We start from the raw sequence: 6,614 nt of genomic DNA on the forward strand, positions 1-6,614 counted from the left end.
CGTCCAGCACATCGGCCAGGACAATTTGGCGATCGTCCAGGCCGATTTGATCGTGAAATCAAGTCATAATTGTTTTCCTTAAATTCCAGATAAATTTTGGAAAAATTGACCTGGATCGTTTTGGACGATATTTTATAGTCCTGGATGATCCACCTGAACGATGTCCAAAAATAGGTTATTTCTAATTAGATATGGCGGTAGATTCTTTCTGTATTGAGCCTATCGTTCTGGCCGATACAAAATCGTCCAGGATGATATGTTTTATATAATGATGGCTGCTTTAATGAGGATGCCCTAATTAGCGTTTCTGCTTTTGGACAGATCGTCCCAAACGATGTTACCAAAAATAGAAATCTTTAGAGAGCAACAAAAAATCTTCCAAGTTACATAACATTAGGAGCCACACCAAATACAATAGACTCAAGAAAGGAAAAAAGTGTACAATCTGGCTCAGACCTAGTCTACCCAATCTTGAGCTAGTTCCAAATTGGCAATTGCAGTTTGATCGTGTGGACCTGAAATGTTAGTAAATAAGGCCGTCGTAGAGAAATAAGAGTGTTTGCTATCATCAAAAACATAAACCATGAAAACAGATCCGCAACAGGTTGGCATTTGTCGGCGGTGGGCAACGACAGTGGTATTTGAATATCTATCGGATCCCAACCTCTATCACGTCTCGGTCCTTTCCTCTCTTCATCACTGATCTTGATCTTCCTCAAGAACGCAATTGAAGACTCAAGAATTTCATCATGGTATCAGAGAAGGCGTAAAGAAAGTACAGTACGGTAGTCTTAATAAAACTAATTACAGATTATGGTAGTTAATCATTTATGCTTTCTAATAAGTGGCCGTCGACGGCGATCAAGCAAACGAGTGATCGATGTTCTCCGCCAAAATGGGCGAGAACACTTTCCCTAAAAAATGAACTATACAGTGGATTTATTTTAATTTGGATTTGTTTTTTATCCAACCAAGCACACAAAAGTTTAAAACCCATGCATTATGAATGCAATACGTTCACTTTTCTTCCAACCAAATAGCCCCTTAGATTTATTATTACGAGCTAATATATTCTTGATAGTACAAGGAGAGATTAACATTTAAGTTTTATATAAAAATTCACTATGGGGGCGAGATTTACTGTGGCAAGCCACACTTTCATTCAACTAAAAAGATGAGGTACAAAATAAGGCTTAAAGGAGCCATGAAAAAGAAAGACATAGAAAAGACCCAAAAAAAAAAAAAAACATAAGATTTCCATGAGCGTCCTCAAAAAAGTTCAATAGCAAAAATGTCCAAGATCCCACAAGACCAACTGGACTTAAGAAGCAAGAAAACCTTCCTGCAAAAAAACCCTCGTTGGAAGTTAAGACCAAGTTGGTCCTCCATTTGAGGAATTACAAAAAAAGGAATAAAAACCAATAGGAAACAAATAAAATTAGACATATCCCATCCATAGCCGCAGATAATTCCAGCTCAACAGCATAACCAATCAACTACAAGAAAATTGCAAATAAAATAGCAACCACCACTAGCATAAGGAGCACAACATAGTAGAATTCCTCCAAGGTTGCCACAATGAAGCCTTAACCATCCAAGGAATCAAGGAAGGAGGGCTCATCATCATCCAACAATGCACATCCAACCAGCCAAAGTAACCTAGAATACCATCGGAGACTGGCAAATCCAAAAAGCCCCAAAAAGATATAACGACAACCCACATCAGCATAGGATGCAACAGATCAACAAGAGCTCCAGATATAACACTCAGCATAAGAGACAAATGCCAAAGCCAAAATATAAAGAAGTTAACCAATGAAACTTAATTGGAATTCACTAAGGCAACTTGCTTATGTACATGATTATTTTAAAGTTTAGGTATAATCTCCACATTTATTGAATTTTTTTTTTTCAGATATATGATTGAATGTATAGGCTTGCCTCTATAGGAACCCAAGATCCCATAAAATAAGCCATCTCTTAGTTCTCTAAGGGAGGGAGAAAATCTATGGACATCGATCAAGCTTATCCTAAGTCAACTTTGTATTCGAAATGATAGGTGAGTGTAGATTTTATCCTTAGGGATAATTATTACATTCCATATGCTGAGTTTGGATATGAAAATAAAATCATTGTTTTCCTCAAATTGATAATCCAATGTTAATTTATTCTTCACGATAGTTAACACTAATTATGGAGATTTATTTAAGGAAATATTAACTAAAAATCTAGTTGAACATTCATTCCAACATTTAATTTGTCCACAGGGCATAATTTTTGCACATTAGAACCCTATTAGTGTTATTAAAGCCACGAACATTTCAGTCAGCAAAGTTGGGAAGTAACATTAAGATTTTGAACTTTGTTTAGAGGTTTTTTTTTTTTTGCCTCCGATCCCTTGGACTTTGTATTAATTGTTCCATGAACCTGGGATATGGGAACTGAGACAGAAGCACTCGTGGATGTCTCCTCATGTTCAAGCAAATCAAACATATTTAAGGTTTGAAGCTAAGGGGTATCACTTCCAACTTTGGAAGGGAGGATGGCAGAGGCCTAAGGAAGGTCTCTAGAGGGTAGATTTATGTTAGGGATGACAACATAAGCATCAGATGAGGAAGAAGAAGGCACAACATTACATGTGATATTTCTTGCAACAACTCAAAAAAATGTAAAAAGGGAGTTTTTAAAGAGAAATAAAGAATTCTTCCAAATTAGATTATGGGCATTATATTTCCTAGGCCATTTCCTACAATTTTCTCATTGACAACATTGAGAAGAGGTGATTAAGGTTGAGCGGTGATGCCCGAACATCATATCTAAGGTTAGGTAGTTTAGGGGAATAAGGGTCATAAACTAGAGGAGGGAACCCTAAGGCTGAAAGGTGGCCATCAAACTCCATAAGAGGAGTCAAAACCTTTGGCAGAGCCAGAGGAGGGGGTAGGAGGATGAGGGGGAAGCAAGAGGAGACTAATGTTTATTTCTCTCGCAAAGGTTTCATTCTTTTGCTCTCGTCCTCTTATGCATGAAATGTCTTTCTAAGAGTTTCTGCTATATTGAGAGAAGTCAAGAACTCTTGATAGTGTCTGATGTCATGAACATGCATGGTTAAGATCATACGGTGCATTAGAAAATTGAAGCATCACACTAAATACCTTGCTTTGGTTTGTCATAATGGAGCTTGTTGTTGCTTATATGTATATATAATTAGTTTAGCTTGATTCATTTTTTAATTTTTTTTTGGTTGGCTATAACCATTTATGAAATTGGCATTGAATTTACTGTTAGTTTAGCTATTTTGATTGTAAAAATCAACTTTTTATACATAAATTTTAAAAAAATAATATGAAAGAAACAAGAAAATAGTAGCAAAATGAAATTATAGTTGATGTCTTAAAAGAAGCAAGAAAGATGTCCCAGATATTAGAGCAATAAATATTTCTGTACTTTGTTTTATCTGTGTCTCTTTATGTAGCCCTTTATAAGTCTTGTTAAAAGCTACATCTATATATTTAGCCTGTACTAGTTTGAGTAGGATATAATAATAATATTCTTTTGTTTCCTGAACGGCTCTTCTCTGTCCCGTTCTTTTTCCTCCTCACTTCGCACTCTTCTTGATTTCTTGCATCGTGAAATTCTTCATGGTATCAGATAGATCGTAACGATCTCTGGGATTCATGGAGTCACCAGCTACTTCCACGCTCGGCGCATCATCGGAGACATCCACAACTCCGGTTCTGTCGTCATCTCTCAAGTTTGTTCTCTCAAATCTCAAGAATACTGTTCAAAATCCGCTCTCTCCTGATAACTATCCGCTTTGGAGCTCTCAAGTTCTTAAAATCTGTCGGGCAAATGGTTTGGAGACACTTCTTGATCCTTCGTCTCCGGTACCCAACAAATTGACCCATCGTGCTGATGGCACCACTGTTCCCGATCAAGCTTATGCCCAATGGGTCCTCAATGATCAAAACCTTGCAGATTCTTTATGCTCTACCATATTTGCTTCGATCTTACCATATGTTCTAAATCTCGATACAACATCAGCCATCTGGACGACTCTTCAAACGCGTTTTCAATCTACGAACAGATCTCGTGTCATTCAACTAAAGAATGCCCTACACAACGTTTCTCTCAAAAATCAGACGATGGTTCAATATCTCAATGAGGTTAAGACGCTCGTCGATCAAGTCGCCGCAGCTGGCGGTCACATTGAAGAAGAAGATATCATTCTATACATACTTCGCGGGCTACCTCAGAACTATCAATCTTTCAAGACATCTATTAGGACTATGACACAGCCGCTAAATCTTGACCAGCTCTATTCCTTTCTCATCACCGAAGAGATTCACATGGCACATGATCTTCCAAATCTTGCTCCAGCTGACACGTCCAATACAGCTCTATTCTCTACTCGCGGACGTGGACGTCGCTCCAGAGGTCGCTCATACAGCAACGTCAATACAACCAAAGAAACTACTGGGCTGGTCCCGACGTGCAAGATTTGCCTCAAGAAAGGGCACACTGCTACTGATTGCTGGCATAGGATGAATGCACAATTTACGCCCAAACAGCCCCAAGCGAACAAAGCTCTGCTAGCGGAATCATCTTCAGATTACACTGATTGGTATCTGGATTTGGGCGCCTCGTCACATCTTACAAAATCGCTGAACAACCTCTCGGTATCCAGTCCATATACTGGACATGACGGTATTACAATTGGCGATGGGTGTTCGGTAAGCATAGCAAATTCCGGCAAAGGATTGCTACCGACTCCCTCTCGTAAGCTTATCCTATCTCAAATTTTTCATTCTCCGTCCATCAATTATAATTTACTTTCGATTTCGCAACTAACAAAAGATAATAATATTGCGATTATTTTTAACCCGTCTGGTTTTGTGTTTAAGGATCTGACGACACAGCAAATTATATTCCAAGGTCCATGCCATAAGGGCCTTTATCCAATTAGAGCTCCAACTTCTATCAAGCACTGTGCTCTGCAAACGAATAAGGAAGCCAACCATACATGGCACCAGAGGACGGGCCACCCCAGCCAGAGAACGCTTCGTAGCATTGCTTTGTCTCAACCTCAACTACACATTGATTTTCATTCTTTTAACTGTCATTCTTGCACTAAAGAAAAAACGCATAAATTGCCTTTTGCATCATCTACGCATAGATCTACTTTTCCTTTGGAACTTTTGCATTCTGATATATGGGGTCCTGCTCCTGTGATTTCTAACTCTGGTTTTCTCTATTACGTATTATTTGTTGATGACTACACTCGTTACACCTGGTTGTTTCCCATGAAACATAAATCGGAAGTCTCTCAAATATTTATCACATTTAAATCTTACATAGAAAATTTTCTGTCTCGTAGAATCAAATGTATGAGAACTGATGGCGGCGGCGAATATATAAGTAAAACTTTCACTGAGATTCTTCAGAAATATGGGATATTTCATCAGCTCTCCTGTCCTTACATGCCAGAACAAAATGGGGTTGCAGAACGCAAGCACAGACATCTTTTAGAAACCACGAGGACTCTCCTGCACATTGCTTCTGTTCCGAACTCTTATTGGCCTGATGCTGTTTTAACGGCTGTATATCTTATAAACCGAATGCCGTCTCCAAATACGAATAACCTATCCCCTTATGAACTCCTCAATCACAGAGTGCCGGCTTACGATCACCTCCGAATTTTTGGATGTGCTAGCTTTCCCCTGACACCCTCTACGCTTCGCAACAAACTTCAACCGAAATCTCCACTGTGTGTCTTTTTGGGTTACTCGGACACATATAAAGGCTATAAGTGTTTAAATCTATCCACTTACAAAGTCATTTTGTCCAGACATGTCAAATTTGACGAAAATTTTTTTCCTTTCTCTAAAATGCAGATTGTTGTTACCCAAAAACCTCCTGAGCAATCTTCTTTTAACTTTCTCATTCCCACGTCTGTAGCTCAGCATCATAATGTATCCACAAATACATTGCCTAGTTCATCTACAACTCAGCATCATATGACAACAAGCGCTTCACCTCTCAACCTTCCAGCTGCTGATGTCTCTCACACTCCAGACGAATCACCTGATCCTCCCTATATCCCAGCCATTCCTCATTCGATGGTCACTCGCTCACAGACAGGGTCGCTCAAGCCTATCAATCGTATGAATTTACTTCATACTCAGAATGAGCTCACTGATCCAGTCATCCCATCGAACTACACTGAAGCTAGCAAGCACGTTGAATGGCGAAAAGCAATGGCCGACGAATTCCTTGCGCTCCAGCTTCAAGGAACATGGAGTCTTGTACCTCGGCCACCGAATGCATCTATACTGGGATGCAAATGGACATACCGCATTAAACATCATTCTAATGGATCCATAGCCAAATACAAAGCACGGCTAGTTGCACAAGGTAATCACCAGGAATATGGCCTCGACTACACGGAGACGTTTAGTCCAGTTGCAAAACTACCAACAATCAGAATTCTTCTCGCGGTTGCCCTTCAGCATAATTGGCCGGTTCAACAACTGGATGTTGCCAATGCATTTCTTCATGGTTCACTGTCAGAAACAGTCTTTATGCGGCAACCCCACGGGTTTGAGGACGCTACCAAC

This window comes from Dendrobium catenatum, unplaced genomic scaffold (assembly GCF_001605985.2).
Source record: "Dendrobium catenatum unplaced genomic scaffold, ASM160598v2 fragScaff_scaffold_1056, whole genome shotgun sequence".
NCBI lineage: Eukaryota > Viridiplantae > Streptophyta > Magnoliopsida > Asparagales > Orchidaceae > Dendrobium > Dendrobium catenatum.